At 43.2% G+C, this 18727-nt stretch overlaps 1 non-coding gene across 1 annotated transcript; it reads right to left on the minus strand.

The window, feature by feature from the left end:
- Window positions 1-14249: 14249 nt before the first annotated feature.
- On the minus strand, window positions 14250-14322 carry TRNAK-UUU (transfer RNA lysine (anticodon UUU)). Its single transcript has one exon. It is a non-coding gene; the product is annotated as a tRNA-Lys (tRNA).
- Window positions 14323-18727: the final 4405 nt, after the last annotated feature.

Consider the following 18727-nt stretch of genomic DNA (forward strand, 5'->3'; position numbering starts at 1 on the left):
CCACTATTATCATATATAACTAGATCACGTACAGAGTTTATTACACTTATAATTAGATCACGTAAGCAGTTTACACTAGAATAAATCTACGGTTCTGTTCAGTATGAGCAATAGAAGTAGATGGACTTAGAGTAGAAACTTATGACTAGGTCCTATGACCAGAGTTATGTGGATGACTGTACAAGAAGGATACGATAAATGGGCGACGTTTTTCGACCCTGGAAGAACAAACTGACAACAAACGCTCCATCTTTGAGTGGGATCTGGATGGTATCGAACTAGACCTGCGAACGCGATGGATTGAGAAGTATCTAAATCAGATCCATAATCCTAATAGCCGCTTTTGGCTACTCGTAGTTGATCAACTAACCAAACTTTTCCCCTGAATAAAAAAAGCAAGTGTAGGTAGTAAGTATCTAATCTAATATGTCCACGAACTCAGTAGAGTCTCCGAAACCCACCTTAATCCATTTTATAAGGAATCTGTCTCCTTCCGTAATCCATTCCTCCATCCCACACTCTTCTTATAGTTATGAGTGAATCTGAATCAAAAATAAATGAAGTCTCCAGTCAACTGGTGGAATACATCGAATCAACCTGGGAGCATTAGCCGATCTGGTACATCAATACATGTTCCTATGCCCATTCCAATCTTGTCTAACTTTGCTAACTTCCCCTTCTCTACCCGTATCTTGTTCGTTGTGGAAACACGTCTTCCTATTCCATCTTTTCCCGAATCTCCCTTAACGGAAGAAATAGAAGCTCGAGAAGGAATACCACTAAAAACCTAGTTCGCTCTCAAATAAAAACCTAGTTCACTCGCTAAAGCATCCATGGCTGAATGGTGAAAGCGCCCACCAACCTAGAAAGGCAAAATGGGTCAAAAAGTAGGTTCGATTCCTGCCAGATGCACTGCCTCTTAAAGACAGAAACAGAGGAGGGAAAGAAGGTAGTATAGGGAACTTGCTTTTGGATTCTTATCGAAAGTGAAACCCTCTAACACTTCTGTTAGTGTTCTATGAGAAAATCTTTTATACACACAACAAGTGTGAAAATCCTTAGTCACTAGGCAAGAAAGCTCGATGGGAACAAAAAGGATACAATTAGTTCATAATAAAAAAAATGTACAATTTCAAAGGAAAGAAGGAATGGCAAGTTTCCCTCCATTGAACATCAATCAATCAAGAAATAGGTAAAGGAAGGCGTATCACAGGGGTATTTTGCTTTTTTCTATTCACTTCCGTGGGGTTCTAAATTGAAAACATGAACACAAAAAAAATCGTATTGAAATTACATAAAAAAAAGAAAAGGGAGGAGTAGCTCTTGGTTTAAAGAAAAGGGAGGAGATGGATCGAATTCAATCTTTTTCCTTTCTTTGATGATCTACAACACATCTATTTGAATTCCCTGTGAGTGAAGGATTTCTCGTATGGAGAAAAACCTCTTGAGCGCTATCTGATCTTATTTTTGTATTTCAAATATGGGACCTGCCTTTTTAATGGGACATCCCGGCAACAGGCTTACTCATGCATGTGGCCAAGTACTCGACTAATCCTCGGAGCGAAGGGATGAACGAATTCTCGAGGTCTGGTTCATTGAGGTCAGCATCACATGAAACCTTTAGCACTTTTTTCGATATTGGATGGAGTATGGCTGGAAGGTCAGCCTAGCTAGTCTTGCCAATCGGCCCTGACTCGTCTTCTCCTTGGTACCTACCACTATTGAACTTCGGTACCTATATTCCTGAAACAAGACAGACCTTCATGAAGACCTTTTATTTTGGAGTAAGATCGGACATTTCCACATTGAGGTGAAATTACATACGAGGAAAATAATCCTGGACTAGGAAAGCTACCCTTGTGTGGTAGAACCAGGTCTTCCACCGGGCGGTCAGCCAAGTACTGAAGCCCCTATCTTGATATAGAATAGAAGTGAGTTCACACTAAAAATAGAAGAAGCCCTATGATTTTGGAGCCCTGCTATCAATCACTTCGGTAAAGGGATCGAAAGATTATAGTCTGAAATAGAGATTTGAGAGTCCCTCGTGTGAGTACATGCTGAAGAGCAAGGAGTGAAAGTGCGTTCATCTTTCTTTCTGCTAGTTGTTTCCTGCTAATAGTGATTACTGAGTGCCCCATACATAGCCAATGTCCGCCCGTGTTCACATCCAGTCTTCTCTGTACACTAGTGCAGCTTCCAGCTCTATGCCATGTATGGTAGTCGTTTGACTCGGGAATCCCTGATAAAAGCTTTTAGTCCATGCCTGGCAGTTTCAGCCGTGGTCCAGTCCAGTAGCCTCTTTTCGATCCAAGAGTCGCATGAGAAGAAAGCTTCTAGTTAGCTTCAGTTAGTGTTAGTTAAATAGAACGGGAACCTCGTAACTATGCCAAGCCCGATCTTGGTTCCAATGCTGCAGAGAAAGGTTATGGGTAAAAATAAGGTCTTTATCCTGGTGCTCCAGAGACCGGTGTTGCTGATCGAACTCATTTTCTTTCGAGGAGATCGAAAATCTCTGAATTTCTGCGAAAAGAATTTACATATTTATTGCGAGGGGCTTTGAAAAGCGAAAGGATGAAGACTGATTTAGATCCTCTGAAAGCGCAGGAAGTATGCCTTTTGAGCTTTTTCTCCACCCACCTCTGAGCATCTTGTTGGAATGGTCATAGGAAAGACTACGTACGAGAAATCATTCTCACAGCCAATCCACATGAGGTGTGTGATGCATAGCTAAAAAAACGCCAGTCACTATCTGAATGACTAAACAAATACCTGCTAACGAACCGAACTTCGCCCCTTATCTCTTCATCATCGTCGGTTCCGTCACTTGTGGTATTCGTTTAGAATCTTGTTAACCCTACTCGCTTACTCCTATTTTCCTTATTTCTTTTTCTATAAATATCGTATATAGTAGCTGCCAAACTCACAAGCATCACACACTTCGATCTACTTTATTGAATAACTTAGCTAGATAGAACCGACTCAAGCTTTTAAATGAAAGAAGCAATAATGTCATAATTTCTGTCTCAAGACCTCTTGCAGCTACAGCCAATGCAGCACCTCCTTGATCAACATACAACATAGCCCATTACGCCTTGCTCCAGTCGCAGTATAAAGAGAGACTAGAACCTATCGGGGAGCCCTCGGTAGAGTCCCTATCGTTGTTGCAACAATTACACACAGAGTTCCGGAATTTCACATTTGTGAGAAGAAAGGGTATGTGTGTTTGAACGGAGTGGTGCAAGAACGTATTCTGAGCCTCAGTCAACACAACTTGTTTCGCCTTTTCCGAACAGCATTATTATCAGGACCCTCCTTTATATAAACCACTCGTAGATATATACCTTCCTGTGGCCTCAGATGAATACATCGATAGATAAGAAGGGAAATGCATCATCTAGAAAGGCTTACTCAGGTTTAGGGACTCAACCAATTTCTTAGTACATCAACACAAGAAGTGGCGAATTTGGGATGGTACTACCTCAGTGAAACTGTGGGAAGATGGGTAGGTGGGGCCTCTCAACCAAGACATCGCGGTTGGCGAGTGGGGACTCTACTGAAGCACTCCGATACCATTGATGTCCAATAGCTTTGATAGTAATGGCTGGATCTACTAATACCCCGTCCATTGAGTATAATAGAGCAAACGATGGTATAGCAATGAACAAAAGAATGACACTTGGAAATATGGTCCAAATAATTTCGATAGTAGTTCCATGAACAATCCTTTGTGGGATTGGATTAGTTTGCTTGTTGAAATGCCATAAAGCGCGAACCAACATCCGTGATACGAAAACCAAAATAAGAACGAGGAAGAAAAAGATATCATGATGTAAGTCAATGATTCCTTGCATCATAGGTGTTGCTGCGTCTTGAGATCCTAATTGCCATGGTTCCGCAGCATCACAAAGAGCGATTGTGAGGAATCGACATGATAATGAACGAAGAATCATTGGAATTTCCCATCTTTTTCAGCTCTGCTCCCGAAAAGAGAAAGGAAGACTTAGTTTTAGATCGGCGTTGGTTTTTCCAACGAAAAACAAGAACATTCTTTCACGAACTTCCATGAAAAAATGTTAGTTGCCTCGTAACGCATACATTGGAGCGTTTGTCCCATCGACGAAGACTACTTACTATACGCGTTTTCTGAAGAGCAACAATGGAAAAAAATAGGTGAACCTGGATACCATACTATTAAAGAAAAAGATACAGACTAACAAGAAATCAAGGACCTCGTGAGTACTACTTAGTCGGCCTCATCAATTAGTCATGCCAATGATATATCAAGCCCTCGATTCCAACGGGGCTACGGACAAGAAAGGTCCTTTCGAGATTCTATTTCCCCTTGGGTCTATCAAGCTGAATAGTTTGTGGGGATATAAGAAGATCACACTTAGACAACTGTCTACACTACCTCTTTAATGATCCGGATTCCATGACGCATAATTCATCTGTCCATATATATTCCTAATTTCATATTCATCACCATTTCAAATCGGGCAAGGAGAAGTCGTCGTGTTGGTTCTAGGATGGAATGATCTTTTGATCCAAAGATGTCGGTGCTAAAACCTCTTGTGTCTCTTTTAATAGGACCAGGAAGGCAAGAGCATTGAGGAAGCAAGGATTCTCCCATAACTAATTAATGCGGGGAAAAAACAAGATTTCACTAAAAAAAAGGTGCCTAACCCCGGGATTTTTCGATACTTTTCTTGAAATTGACTGGATTTGGAAGAAAATGCACTCAACCTAACAAATCCTGATCAATTCAAGTGGTTAGTTTAAGGGGGTACATGGGGCTGACGCCGAAGGAGATAGGAATGAAGTAGGGCGGGCAGCTACCTAGAGATTGGAATGCCCTATCGACAGGGAATGCTGGTACCACCTACGGTGCTTGATAGTCTTCAATCCAGACGGTCTCGAGAGTACCTTGACCCATAGCATAGGGCTTGATGTGGCTTTGTGGCTTCCCAAAAGGTACTAGAATAGGTAGTTCAAGCACCATCATCAATATGTTGCTGCTATTGAATCCGGTTTTGAAACAAGCATCAAGAGTTCGACCTCAGGGAACGCGTTTTCAAGAACGGCGAGGTAATACTAAAATTACCGGGAAATTATATCAGCTGAGGTAAGGAGATTATTTATAATTCATTCATTAGCTTGTCATACTTGTATAAATTTTAGTATAAACTCGCCTTAAATATAGTGTAAAAGGAAGTAATAACGAACTATATTATTGTAGTATTAGTTTATAATCATTAATATATTAGCTGGTGCCTTGTAAAAATCCTTATATATTGGTGCTCTATCTGATTCTAGTGCACTTCTCAGGTGTTAGGTGATCACATAGCTTGACCTCCATTATGTGTCCTACTTTTTTATAATAGGATATGAGCATCACGTGAAAATGGCATGAAAGTGCCTGTTCGTTTTACTTTATTGAAGAAAGTTATCTCTAGTCACCAACATTATCATAAAAAAAGTAAAAATGGATAAATAACACATAAATCAAGGGCTATGTGGATCCTCAGACATATATGAAATGGAATAAAGATCGACCAAGCTACTTATGAATGTAACCACAATTAACATCACTATGGTTAGGCTATCGAACACAGAGTCAAAAGTGAATTACAAGTCAGGCCAATCTGCGAATCGATGGATGGACCCTTGGTTGTTTTTGTGATAAGTCGCTATTATCAAATAAATAGTCATTTCTTGCTCGATTCGAGAGGTGATTTCATTCCACAGTGACAATTCATGTTGAAGGCGTCCTCCGACATTTATGATTCTTCCTACAGAGGGCACTACTGGCAAAGAATAACCTTTCCACCCGGCGAGAAAAAGAGATAGAGGTTTGCACTTGGCCCTCTTGGTTAGGGTGTAGAGGGGATCTATCAGCAATCCCGTCGTCTTCTTCCAGCTTTTTCCTCTGAATTTGATATACTTCAAAAATGAATCACTCTTTTCAGTATGAATGGTTGCTCCTTACAAAACGCGTACGATATATTCGTCTTCGTAGTAAATATGACCCCTATCAGGTGAAGACTAAATATCTACTCCTATTCAGAAAACTGCTTATGTTTCCAGGCTTTTACGCATGATAATTTATCTTCCAGCGCTTTTTTATTCCCCACCAACTGCTACGCCCCGCGGGGCTTCTTCCTAGCGCTATTGAAATGATATTCCTATTATTGGTCCTAGCAATATCCCTGGACCAGGGCACGGCACCTATCCAACTATGTCTTGTTTCGGTTTCCGGATCCGAATCTTTTGTTATACTTATGCATGGATGATTGTACACAATAGGTGTGGAAAGTGCGATAGAGCTCGAAAATGGATGCCCCTATTTCAATTTAATAAGTGCTTGTGCAACGGCTTGAAAGTGACAGACTGAGTCAAGTGACCTGTTTTTTTCACATGATCCAGAATTGCACGAGAACCTACAAGTCCTGTTATCATTCTTAATTCGATAGCCACGGGACAGCCGTTTTCTCGTCTCTCAGCCTTTCTTATACCTGCACTGACCTCAACGGTATCCAACCTGCAAAAAATATCTATACCCATTAGCTCATCACGCCAACAATTCTCTTGGGTTGACTGAACCTACCTATCCGAAATCCCTGTTGCCAACTTCTTACTGCACAGAAGCAATGGAACAGTATCGTAAAGTGAAGTGAAGCAAACAAACCACTCCTTTGGAATTGATGGACTTGACTGAGATGTGCCATTGTCATCGTCAAGATCGTCCATCACGAGTACCTTCTTTTCTGCATCCGTCAGTTCCAAATTTCCCAGCATGTTTTATTACTTGCCTCGATTGATACCATCCACTTATTTCTCTTTCTCACGGGACACATAAAGATACCAGCGCTTGTGCGAACAGTTGATGCTTGTTAAGCCATAGCTATCACTTCTCGCGCCAAAGCGCTCCCACCAACTACAAAATACCTTATAGGAGGGGCCCTTGTCTTCAGCTAAAAAGAAGCAGATATTGCCGTAAGCAGGAGATGGAAAAGCCCACGATCCATAACTTACTCACTCAGATATTTACTAGAGCTTGGCAGTGAATGAAGCCAGTACAGGAGACTCCGAATCCTATTCAGATTGCCAATGATCCAGTCAAGCATGAACTAACCAAGCATATTGGTTTCGATCACGTCTATCCAAAGACAATAGAGCAATTTAGAGCGTAGAGGTATCTTTTGCTAATGAAATGAGATTGGATATGAATGTGGAATTCATTGAGTGGAGAGATGAACTAATCTATACTCTGCCTGTCTTCCATTTCTCTGAAGATTTCGTTTACAACACAACATCAAACTCCAATTTCATGAATTGATAGGTCAGGATCGTTGTCGAACAGCTCTTCTTCATTTCTTCCGGAATTCTTTCTTCTAAGGTAGTAGGTATCGGGTTTCCCTGTTCATACTCCGAACGTGAGTTAATATACTCTTGTAGAGCAGATCACTTAGGGCTTTATACTGGTTCGACGACTGGGTTCTTGTTCCTTTCTCATCTTTGTCTGTCCACTCCCTTTGTTTTCAACAGTCTTTGGAGCTTCTAGTACCACTGGTGTGATCTCATTCTTGAATGCTAACACCTTGGTGTCTCCTAAAGCTACGCTTTCTAAGCAACCTGAGTGTTCTCTGAACTAGGTGAACAATCCAGGGCGATAGCGTGAAAGGGCCTCATCATTGCTCATCCAGTTTCACTACATCAGCCTCCTCGTGTTCCTAAGGGCTACCACCAACTAATGCTTTTCTACTTCTGGCTAGAGCTACTAACCTACCTCGAACAAGAGCTGCATCCTGGTAGCGCTTTGAATCATCATTTTACTATTCCTAGGTTCGATTCCTGCTGTCTTTACTTTGTCTTGCCTCTATGCCTTCCTGGTGGGTGACTGTGACCTGGATATGGTTCGATGGTTGGTGAATCTAAGCCAGAGTGATGCTTTCTTAGTTTCATAAATGCCTTTCTAAGCCCTTTCCAATCAATGGAGAATGGTTACTAGAGCTAGCGCCTGTCCCACTTTAGAACACTAAGAACGTAATAAGCCTAGCCAGGACAAATGCACTCAGTGTTAGTCCGATCACCTCGACTAAAATCATCTTCCCTTTATTAATGACCAAGGGTATCCATATCATGAAATGTAGATACAACAGGGCAGAGGCATTGATGCGGGTAGAATGCGTGTCTGCTTTCCTGTTGTTTGAAGGAGTAGATACATTCATTTCCTTTTGCTAGATGAGAGTGAGAGTTGTGTGGGATGTTGACAATCACTATCTCGTGAAGTCACGAGTGTAAACCTTACATAGTTCTAGCAAAGCGCAAAGACGATGGTGAAAACCTTTGTTCTTGTTCGGCCGGTGTTGTTCAAAGAAAACCTGGACAATGAGGGGCAGGTTATATTCCCTTTCTTCTGATCGATTGAGGAATCGTGGATAATGACACCACGTTTGTAGCATCTACTACTATTGCAAGGCCCAAAGCACGTGGGAGAATGTTCGTTTTTTCTGGATCGGATTAGCAAAAGCAAGCAAGCGTGTGATGTGGCGGGGAAGCCTAAAATAAGCCTTTGGGAGGCAGTGTGGTGACGCCTGTTTGGCGCGTGGGAATTAACTAATCTAATGATATATTGGTAATTGCCTGTGGGTCCGCACACCACTCCTTATGTTCAGCTAAAAAGCCTTCTGGGTCGAATTTCTTAAGAAATAATCAAAGATTAGAATGCCAATGTGTTAGAATGTCAACGGGAGCTTTCACAAAGCCAGGTCACAAATACAATGAAGAAGTGCTACTGCCAACAGACGCAACCACGGATCCCGATTCAGAAGAATCTGAGAAAGGCGAGTTAGTTATCACATGAGAGCCATAAGAGCTCTCCAGGAGAGTGATCGCCCGGTGTGACTGATCCAATTTATAGTCGCATTCAAGGCTCCACACGGGTGGTAAATTCCAAATAATATTTGGATATCTCGAAGGGAACCCCAATAGAACCATTTAGATACTTCGATGAGAACCAATAGAACCATAATGGTGAGCGGCTACGCGTCGACGCCAGGTTAATTTATAGTTCTAGTCTACTGGCCCTAATTCACAGTCGCATTTATTACACTTTTACAAGACAAAAGCGATAGTGGTTAGAACGCGCTAGACTGGCTGATGCTATAGATTTGCTCCATCCAGAGTCACCCAAAAGGACCTTATCTGTTGAATGATTGGTTTTATCCTCGAAGTCTTTCTAGCCCGCCCGTGCCAAACTAGTCTTCTTTCAAAGATGTGGATCCAACAAAAATGTAGATCCAATTAACAATTAACCGCAAATAAAGGTTTTAGGAGAGTCATTATCTCCCTATAGGCACACCGGTGGAAGAAACTCCTAAAACAGGGAAGCACGATCTTGTTGCTTCTTCTGTTCTTGTGGATCCACGCCTGTGGTTAGCAAGGCTACAGAACACAATAAAATAGCATTGATAACCAGAGAGATCCGCGGGCCTATTACCAGTTTTGGCATGTTAGTTGTTTTGGTCATAATGTTAGCCATTTTAGGCCTCTCAAATTCAATGAACATGTTTTGCATGGAGTCGATAAAGACAGTGATATGATTGCCGCATAATAATAATGAGTTCCAAAGAGTACGAGGATAGCCCAAGCCTTCCACAAGTTCCTCGCTAAACAGTGTCTCATCTACGCTTCATTTTATACGTTTTTATAGATAAAAAGGCCACGATAGACCATCTGGTGCTAGCTCCTCAAATCATTGGCCAGAGAGGGAAATGGATACAGCAAGTCTCCCCTCATCTACCAGAACGTGTTTGGAGTTATCTTCGCTCCCACGCATGGCTAGACAACCGAAAAACAGCCTAGCAAAGATGACTTCTCTTGGGCAATGCAAGGACAAGTAGCTCTGATTATGAAACACAACACAAGTTGGCATAACCCAAGTTAATATGATAACTCGATCATCCAGGTCTTGCCTGTGTCAGCTTCTTTCTTTGGATCAATGAAGACTTCGGCACCCTTGATCTTTTCAGATATGAATGAAAGTCGGTAAGCAATCTCCGAAACCACGAACTGATGGACATCGAACTCTTCCTTTCTTTCTAGCAGCATAGCAACATAGCCCTACGGGGGCCCAAGAAGCCAATCTTCGTCAACCAATCATATCTATCTATTGATGCCTACTTACAATCGTGCTCTTCTTTCCCATGTCTTCTTCTCTTCCCTGAATGATCTTCGGAAAACATAGGAATTAGGTCGATGCTGCTCAAAGAATAGCTCTGGATACCTGTGTTTCCAATACTGACTTCAGGAACATAACGGTTCACTCCCTCCTATGGATAAGAAGTAGACAGCTCGATGTGATGATAGCCATTTCTCAATTTAGAAGGTAGAGCAAGTCCAAAGCAAAGATGTCTTAAGTAGTGCCCCCACCCCAATACTCACTAGTTTCTCTGGTATCCTGTACTTCCCGAATATAGCGCTCATTAACCTGTGGAAGGACAGCAAAGGTCTCATCCGACGAATTGACACTTGATCCATATGCTTCTTTAACAAGAGTGGAACATGTGGTTGGTCGACCTATGAGATACTGGAACATCTCATGGTCAACGATGAGAATTTGTTTCGGGATCCTTCCTTTTTAGGGAAGATGATTATAGATCTTTCCCTTTCCCTAAATCCGTGTTGGTTTGACCATGGAGAGTGTTCTCCCGTGCTTCCAAACTTGCTGAGCTCTACCAATTTTTGTACATTCAAAAAGGGGAATTGATTCCTTCTCTAGATAGGGCGGGAAAACTAGACTATATAAGAGTTGATACATAAACGCACATATAGTAAGTATTTGGATCTTCCTACGAGACTGTTCTTTTCGCTGGAGATTTCACAATTAAGTCGATATGGGGTTTATCCTTCATGTTATTTCAAAAATAAAGGCGTCGCCTTGAAATGCCCTCGAGGACCTGGTTTTTTTACCCGTTTTTCCTGGCTCGCATTTTCTAGGTTAAGATCCCTGTAAATTTCTTCCAATTTGGTTTCGGGCAGCTTACGATTTCGACAGGATCTCAGAACATTCTTTATTTTCTTTTTCAACAACGAAATGGAGGGTACTTCTGGGTTGGGCGGGGTGCGGCTTGCGGATGGCTCCGACCGAAGGTTCCGCCAATTTATCACTACTGTAGTTTAGTGTCGCTTGCTCTTGTTTGCTGCAGACCTCTATTTTCTTTCCATCGATTAAGAGGCTAAATGAACAGGGTGCTGGAATGTTTGTTGTGTCCGACGTCGGGCAACTCGGTTGTATACCGTACGTTCGTGCTCTGGAGATACGTACGATATCGTGATGGAGATCATTCTGCACTACCATCAATACGGTATGCTTTTCTTCCTCGCCGCTTCCCGCAAATGATGTGCTTCAGACTTCTGAACACGAAATGGCAATACTTAGAATCCAATTCTTGCTTTGTATTAACACCTCTAGACGTTACCTGAGCTGACTGTGCATATGAAGAACCCCAGTGGTAAACGAAACTTTTGTTCATTGACTACATTGCCTGGTTTTGATAATGCGCAGGACCCGTGCAGCGGCGGCTGCTTCCCACCATTCCTCTACTTTGGCGCAGCCAAACTCCTGACTTCGGCGAAAAGAAGGTAAGTAGAATGAAAGGAAAACAAACCACGGAATTGGAGAATCAGTTGTTCCTTTGCAGTGAGTGGAGTCAAGCTCGTTCTCAGTCATATCCACTATAGGAGGTTTGCTACATGAAGAACGGGAATAGGCAGGCTATTGCTTGAAGGAAACTAGGAACTGGGATTGATTGTCCGCTCTAAGATCGGTATTCATTCTGTTCTCCTCGGTTCTGGGTCTTCATCTGTTCTGTGGGCTTCGTCTTTTTAGTCTCTGAAAAGCCAGTTGACATGTGCGATCCAATCAAGGAGGCAGTACTTCTGCCTGAGTTCCTCTGGATCCTACTTGTCGGGATTACCGTGCTCCCGCAGGTTGTTCACCATGCATTCCATAGCACTTTGACTTTATATCTTTTACCATCTTGGAATCATGTAGATGTAGATTGCTTTCCTTTGCTACTGAAAAGACAAAACAAGGGAAGGACAAAAGGTTTCCCCCGAACCCCCTTTCCAAAGGAGTAGAAGGGAAAAGACTCTCTTCACTTTTTATGCTCCGCATGGCTCCAGTCAAGATGTGACTCATCCTGTATATACATAATTAGGAGACCTCTCAGGAACTTGTTAAAGAAAGGAGTACCATTTGTGTGGACAAGCCAAAGCAATCCTTTGATGTTCTCAAGAAAGCTTTAATTGAGGTACGCAAGTAGTGGTTTACCAGGAACTCGTATAAGAGCTAGTCATATAGTCCTTGAAGCATTATTCCTTTTATCGGTAGGGCTGTTAGCAAGGAGTTTGAAGCTTGAGTACTTTCAGCTTTCCTGTTTTAGCTGGGAATGAAGTTGGTTCAGAGGTGTCAAGTAGAGAGGTTAGATCTTCTCTTCCTTCTCATACTGCGAGTAATATCTCTACTACACTTTCCACTTTATGTTGATCAGTTTGAGCATGAGCAGCTTGTTCAGGAGCAGCCGCCCGTGGAATTCCATCCCAGTCCATTCCGGGATAGGCGGCTAATAGAATCTAATATGTGCAGTAGTCGTCGTCTAACCAATCGGCTCGGACACCAGACCACTTGTGCCCGCCCATTCGGTCTCGCCCTAAATGGAATGGCTCTCTTAGTTACGCTGTGCCCCGACCCGAGTCCCCACGTCCGCTTTTATCCGCCTGCAACCCGACCAACACAACATTAGGGCCGTCCCCCCCATTCTATGCCGACCCGGGCCGGGGCTCGATTTTGGGAAGCCCGTTCCCACCGCGCTCACGGCCCGGCTGGCCTGCCAGCGGTAGTGGGAATTTTCCCGTTCCCTGGTCAAAAAGGGTTGGTTGGATGCTGGATCTACTCCACGAGGAGCGGTACGGACGTAGATGATATCATCACGACCTCTCTTTGCGTACCGCTAGGGATGCTTAACGCCACTTCGCCAACTGGCATTACCTGCGCTTTCGTGTCTCTCAGTGTGGTCAACACTGGGTGTTTCCGAGCAGCGAGGCTTACACCCATTCACATTAATTCATCCAAAGTTCCTTACCCTTATGCACGAGTTTTGGAGTCAATGAGCATCTCAGCAGCGGGATTGAATACCCGGATCGAATCAGAGTTCACGCTGCCCGCCCTAAACAAATAGAATAGGAGGCATGGGCCACAGGTCACACATAATCCATCGGGTCGCACGACAGAAGAACACCCAACATAAAGATGCACACTCCTCCATGTGAAATAGAAAGATTCATCTTCACTTTTTTGTAGTAGTCGTGACCAACAGCCATCAGCAGTCGGCTCGTTGGTAAGGCGAGAGCTTCAAGCCCGCTTTCTGGTGGCACACCCCCCAAACAAGCACCACTCGACGAGGGGGGGGGGAGCTACAGGCCCAAAACCTTCGACTCTTCTTTCTATATGGGGGTGCCCGGGGCACCTCATCTTGTCATTTTGTTGCTCATTCCCCTTAGGCCGAAGTGCTTGGCCTTTATTTCGGAGCGCCCGCTCACGCTTCGCTGACCTATCGCGTGGTAAAGAGAAGAGAGTACGAAAGAATTGTAAACAGAGCAGACCGCAGAAAGATTCTAAATATGACAAGTCCCCCATGGATTCGATAATAAGGAAATGAAGAACGGGAACGAAACTAAATAAAGCATTTCTAGCGGATGAGCTTCTCTCCATTTTGTCTGGTAATAGAATAGGGCGGCTTGCTTTGACCAACACTCCACTTTTTGCTCTGTCCATGGAGCGTATGAATTTCCTTAAATGTAGATAGACCAAAAAAGGGAATAAAGGGATAGGAATAGGAATTATAGTACCATTGGAAGAAGAGGCACTAGTGGGAACATCTCTACTGACGAACCATTTCAATAGTACGGGTGCTGCCGTGCCACGGGGCACGACCATGGAAGTAATGAAAAAGAAGAAGTTCTATAATTGGACCATCTGCTCTATCCGTTCGATTTGAGCTTCTCCAGAGAAGATGAGACGCTAAAAATGAAAGTGTTCGCAACGCAGATCTGATCTACTTTATACTGACCTCAAACAACGAGCGAAGACGAGATGTTGATGAGAAAGGGGCTTTTCTCAAGGCCAAAGAGTGCTCTTTGAAGGCTACGATGCATCCTTACGAATACAAGAGTGGTTTTTTTTGTTTTTGGTATAGCAGGACTTGAACCCGCGACCATTAGGTTAAAAGCCCAATGCTCTACCAACTGAGCTATACACCCAATTTTACAAGAAGGCTTGGTGCGGAAAAGAAAAGAGGGCGGCCTAGCCCCTTTTCTTCTTATCATATCACAAGGGCGCGGCTCTTTATGGTATAGTACTGTGGAGCAAGTCTGGGAGTCCTTTCCACTCATTGAGGATTCTATCTAAAAAAGAAGGTCTATAGTAGCTCGAACTCAGACTATCTACGAAAAAGGTAAAGTGACACGCAGAATAGATCTATTATCACTTAAGCAAAGTAAATATGATTGACAGAAGTAGTATTATATTCCAATTAACGTCAAATCGAGTAGTCTATCCTTTGTAATGAGGATTTGCGTTCATTTCTTCCGTTACTCGCTTGTTTACTTTCCCCAGTAGCCCAGGGTCGGGAGCTAGAACTTCTGAGGTGAACAGTCCCTTAAATTAACCCTGTATCAGAGATGCTAACTGGTCATTACCTTTGATCTTGTTGCTGTTTGAGTCATTCAGAAACTTTATTATGTTCTTCTTTTTTCTCCATTGCAAAATAATGTGATGAAAGAAGCTCGTATTTCGGTCTCCATGGCGGAGCCAATTAGCCCTTCCTCTTTGCAGCCATTAATCCGAGTGCAAATTCTCTCAATTCAGTGTTGGAAGCAGTCGCTCCTATCCACTCCTACCAGGGAGAGGAGCCCCAAGTATTTGTCAGTGAGCGATTCAGTGACAATATTCAGCAGGTTGCATACCTCTTGTCTGTCCCCCCTATCTGTCTAAGGATCCTTGGTAAAACTCTCTTCATTGAAGGCAGTACGTGGGTATCCATCTTATCTACAGTCTGCGGGTCATCCACATGACCAAAACAAAGGGTACGAAAGCAGTGAAACCGATATATCTGTTGAAGGCGATCCCACCGGTCCTATTTATTAAGTTGCAATGGCGAGTATCTTTGGACCCCAAAGAGTTGTATAAGTTGGAAAATGGAGATTTGCCTGTGGCATTGGCCGTTGGGCAGCTAGCTATTCCATTTGAAGGCTCCGCAGAAAGAACCCGCAGGTACTATTACGACAGGTGGCTTCGAATCCAGTTTGTTAGTCGTTTGCATCTCGGTTAACAAAAATAAGCTTGAATCCCTCCATTCGTAGATCAATCAACTAAAGTTGTTAAAACAATGCCCCAGTAAAATGGTAGTAGAAGGTCGTTCTTTCTTACTCTAAGTTGCACTCACGTGCTGCCGTTTTAGAGCTAGGTGATATTCTCTGTGTAAACCAGTATCGTATCTGTTTGATATGGACCATTCTATAAGTATAGTCATTTCAGTCTTCCTCAAAGGATCTCTGATCTATTGTGCAACCTTCCCTTCGAAACCCACCCCACATGTATACTTCTACCCCTTATCACAGCTCCAATGCCCACAGGCATCTGTCTCTAGTACAAATCTTTTACTGAAATCAGGGAGAACCAACACAGGGGCCTCAATTAAAGCTTGCTTGAGAACATCAAAGGATTGCTTTGGCTTGTCCACACAAATGGTACTCCTTGCTTTAACAAGTTCATGAGAGGTCTCCTAATTATGTATATACAGGATGAGTCACATCTTGACCGGAGCCATGCGGAGCACAAAAAGTAAAGAGAAAGGATTTGTTCACCACTTTAAGCCAAAAGATAGAAATGAAAGCTGTTCCCATAGAATGAGATTAGATCCCGCAAGTGAGCTATTTATACTGAAGCTTACAAGAAGCAAAGTTGAAACGGGAGCTTTCCTTAAACCATGAATCAACAAATTGAAATAGAGATATCGGTATCTTCCAATCTGCCACAAGGATCTAGTCGCCAGTATCTTTGCCTTCTTCCCAACTTATCCCAGCATTCCTTGTAAGCGTTGCTATCACTATTTCTCCCTCCGGTGGCCTTGAGGCGTCTCGATCAATCGGTGTATCCGCCACAGGACACACCTCCTTCTCTCAACCATCCGAACAAGAAGATTCTAGCACTAACCCTCCAGCAGCTTTCTTTCCGACCGAAGTACCGCTTTTCTTTGCACTACTTTCGAACCGTATCAGGAACAAGAGCTTATGTGTTGCTTTCTTTTTGCAGTATCCGCCCCCAGGGGTTATTACTTGATGAAGAGTGCTTCCCCTTTGAGCACCTTATCTTGGCCATCAATATAATTAATCCATCCTGCCTGTCTAGATATTGTTGTTAATACACAGGTTGATTGTATGACTATGGCATAGTGAGTTCTGGCTCCTAGGTGACATACTGAATACAGCATCGAAGCAGGTCTATCTTATTCCAATGTAACGATTCCATTGAATATTGTGATAGCATCCTTGATTTTAGCTATCTATTCTCAGTGATATGCTTGCTCCTCTTGGATTTCATTCCATGATAAGTATGTATTGGAAGTTGGAATGCCTAAAGTATTGGTGCATTAGGGTCCTCTTAAGCCTTGTTTCCTTCTTGATCTTACCTTTCCGTTGCTATCACTCGCTCTAGCCTCTCCTGGCCAGAGCTCCCTCTATCAACAACACCCTCACACGATTGATTCACTGGATAAGTATGGCTCATATAAGGTATCCTGATCATAGTAATTGTATCATATCTCCTTCTCCTATTGATCTTACCATCCCTCGAGTCCAAGTCTCGGGATGGCGCTTATTAAGGTCCTATCACTCCTATGAGACGGCTAACACCCAACTCCCGATACATTCTTTAGAGTCGACCAAAGGACTCGTTGGTTTGGACACAGTTTCTTTGTTCCTGTGTTTCTGTTTTGCTCTCCCCCTTTTTTTCACTTAGTTTAGTTGGAATGACAAGAGAACTTCCTTCAGTTTTTCTTTTTTGTTATTGCCTGGTTCGGTCTCTCTGAGTGGAATAAGTGGGTCCTTCTTGTTTTTCCTGACTGATGAAGGTCGAAACTGAAGATTGAATCAAGCAGAGTCTAAATTCCTATGTTCGTACCAACTCAAATGATTGATGAATTGGATCTTGAGTATGCTCACTTCGCTACTCAGCAAGGGTGAAAGAATGACAAAGAGACTGGCATCACAGAGGATGGGAAGGACCCAATCGCCTACCTCTTTCTTGGTCCACCCCCCTGGTGGGTACTTTATAGCTCACAACACGAGATAGGAAGATATGTGACATAGAAAAATTGCTTTCATTGACAACAAGACTCTTTTCCTGATTGGGATTGGTCTGTGCAGGATCTCCTTCCCTATGAGACTCTTGCTTCCCTTTGAAAGAGGCAGACCCCTACTTCAATTGTCATCTGACGCCTCTACCCGCCCTTGGTGTTCGTAGATTGGTTTTGCCAGTTAGGGTTTGTGTGGTGGGTTTCGATGATCTCGGGTAGCTCCTCACTTGGATGAGGAGTGGGGAAATAAGATTGCGGAAGAGATTGGTGAAGAAGTGGAACTAAAGGATACTATAACCAAAGCTTAAAATGGGGGGGGGGGGATGAGGCTGATGTTGAGCTGGGTGATGAAGCAACTTCACCGCAGCAAGAAGCCTAGTGAGCGGTTGACCTGGCGGAAGGTCGTTCTACCTTTCCCTGTGCCAACAAAGCAGGCATACTTGATGGACTCTTTGGGGCTCGTGAGAGACATTCGTATTACTGCGTTCTGTGATCGTAGATCGTCAGGATTCCTCATTGTATATCCGAGATCTGAAAGTGTGGCAAATGTATTTGAAGGCATGGAAAGAGGCCGCCCTCGTGCAAGACTTCTTTATTCTCCCGATTTCCCTCCTCCGGTTGGATTGACACGAAAGTCCAGTGATAACATTGAAGTACTTTAAAGAGTCCCTTTCAGCCCCCGCTTTATCATAGGAAGAAGAAGAGTAATCTAGTTTAGGGGTAAGTGCCCTTTTGTTGCCAATATCTAGAGTCCTGTTGTGTTGATAGAGCTCGGAAAACTCCTCTTTTAGTGATGGATTCTAGTAGTCCTATGCCTGGATTGCACAAGAACTACTCCGCTTCTATATTGGGAAACACTGTGTTTGAGCTTCTGAAAAGAAATGAAGCTGTTACCTGATCCAAGCAGATAAGATGCTCACGGCCTGTCCTGAGCACTACGGAGATATTTCTTGATCCACATGAGAGTCAGCTCCCTACACCTACACCGGATTATGTCAATGAGAGCTTTCCAATAGAGATACTTCTGACTTAGAGGCACCGGAGTTGGCCAACTCAAATTGCATTGACAGTGAACCCTTGGTAGATGATTCAGAGCAAGATTAGATTCTTGATGATTTTTCCCTTTGTTTGATCGAGCGATGCCGAATCTTTATAGCGCATTTCCACCTATCCATGCTTTACGACTTGTCGGAGATGCTGATGCTGTTAAAAACCAGTGTATTCGAGAGATCTCGGAGAACTTTCATGCAACAGACGCTGGGTTAATTGATTTCGTCAATCAGACGGATGACACTGAAGGGCAAAGAAGA

Source organism: Triticum aestivum, chromosome 2B, assembly GCF_018294505.1.
Source record: "Triticum aestivum cultivar Chinese Spring chromosome 2B, IWGSC CS RefSeq v2.1, whole genome shotgun sequence".
NCBI classification, from domain to species: Eukaryota; Viridiplantae; Streptophyta; class Magnoliopsida; order Poales; family Poaceae; genus Triticum; species Triticum aestivum.